This window comes from Tupaia chinensis, unplaced genomic scaffold (genome assembly GCF_000334495.1).
Source record: "Tupaia chinensis unplaced genomic scaffold, TupChi_1.0 Scaffold000037_3, whole genome shotgun sequence".
In the NCBI taxonomy this organism is placed as follows: Eukaryota; Metazoa; Chordata; class Mammalia; order Scandentia; family Tupaiidae; genus Tupaia; species Tupaia belangeri.
In genome coordinates, this window is record NW_006159486.1 from 1,684,394 (window position 1) to 1,685,914 (window position 1,521).

Here is a 1,521-nt window from a genome sequence, read left to right on the forward strand (position 1 = left end):
GTACTGATAGAAGTTGCAGAGGTAAGAATATACATGGAAATTTACTTAGCATAAATATGTAAATATCTCTTGAACATATTTGTAGAATTGAGTTGAAATGTTTGGTCAAGATTCCTGTGGAGAAATGCACTTATTTAAACTCATTTGAAAGAGTAGAGTTAGATTAATTATAGCATTATATGAGTAAAATAAAATAGACTGGCAAATTTAGCAAGCAGATACTTTTCAGTGTTTCCCTATCAATGAATTAGTGGATTTAAGTGATAGATTTTAGATATCCATGGGTATAAAAATATACTCTATTACAGAATAACACTCTCATTATACTATTGAACAAATTATTTTGAAATAAAGACAAAGCTTTCTTTCTTTTTTTTAATGGTATATGTACATGTTTTACTCTTTGCCTATAAGGAATGAACACTTGTACAAACTAAAAGAATGAGATTCATGTAGAAAAACAATATTTTTAAAAAATAGTATAATGTGGTTAATTTTACTGATTATCAAGGAAGTATCATCAGTTTTATTGATTAGGCTTTAAATTCCAAACCAGTGCCAACAATGAATGGACCTGTGTTGTTGAGATTAATAAAATGATTAAGGCATATAAAGTAATTAACAACGTGTTCCATAAAGAAACAATACTAGCAACTTAAGAAAATAGTGTTAAAACTGAAACAAACCAAAATCATAAAGAGAAATGCAGAGTAAATTGTCACTGGAAAGCCCATTAAATAAATAGTCCAATCTAGAGAAAGTTTACCATATAGGCAATGTCTGGAAATATATGATTATATTCCAGGATAGCTCATTTAAAGGATACAAGATAACTACAGGCCCTGAAAGAAAAGTATGGCAAAGAGAATTCTAAGGAAGTTAATACTTGATGTCCAAGTGAGAGTTCAGTCTGGGTGACCTGTCAAGGAACAAGATTTTTATCATGCATTATGATTCAAATGTAGAAATCCAATCTTTAAGAGAGGAAGGTTCATGGACATAGCTGGGTTATGTACCTAGCAGGTCGTGAACAGTGATTCTCAGTATTTCTGCCCTTGAACATGTCTAGATGGCTGAGACCCACTCATAGACCCATTAAATTTTAGTTATCAAGTTAATCATTAAGGGTTTGTTTTTACTGTTGTTATTAATTTTAGTTTTAGTTTGTTTAGTTTTATGGTTTAAATTCCTGGCAAACTTAATGGACAACCAGGAATGAGAGTGGCTGCTACAGTGCCTGCAGAACCTACAGGACACCTGCGAATTTTGTGGAATGCATATTTTGATTTAGTAGGTTAGAGGAACTGACTAAAATTTGGCATTTCCACCAAGCTGCCACATTGTAAGTTTTCATATCACACAAAGGCTCTACTACTGCAGAGATTCCTACATTTGTTTAGGCATGGAAAAAAGGTTCTTTATCAGAATCAGATAAGCAATTTTGTTAAGTTCACATTTCAGAATTGGGTAACAAGAGAAGAGGAAAATAACTTAGACTTAGGTTATCAGTCTAATCTGTCC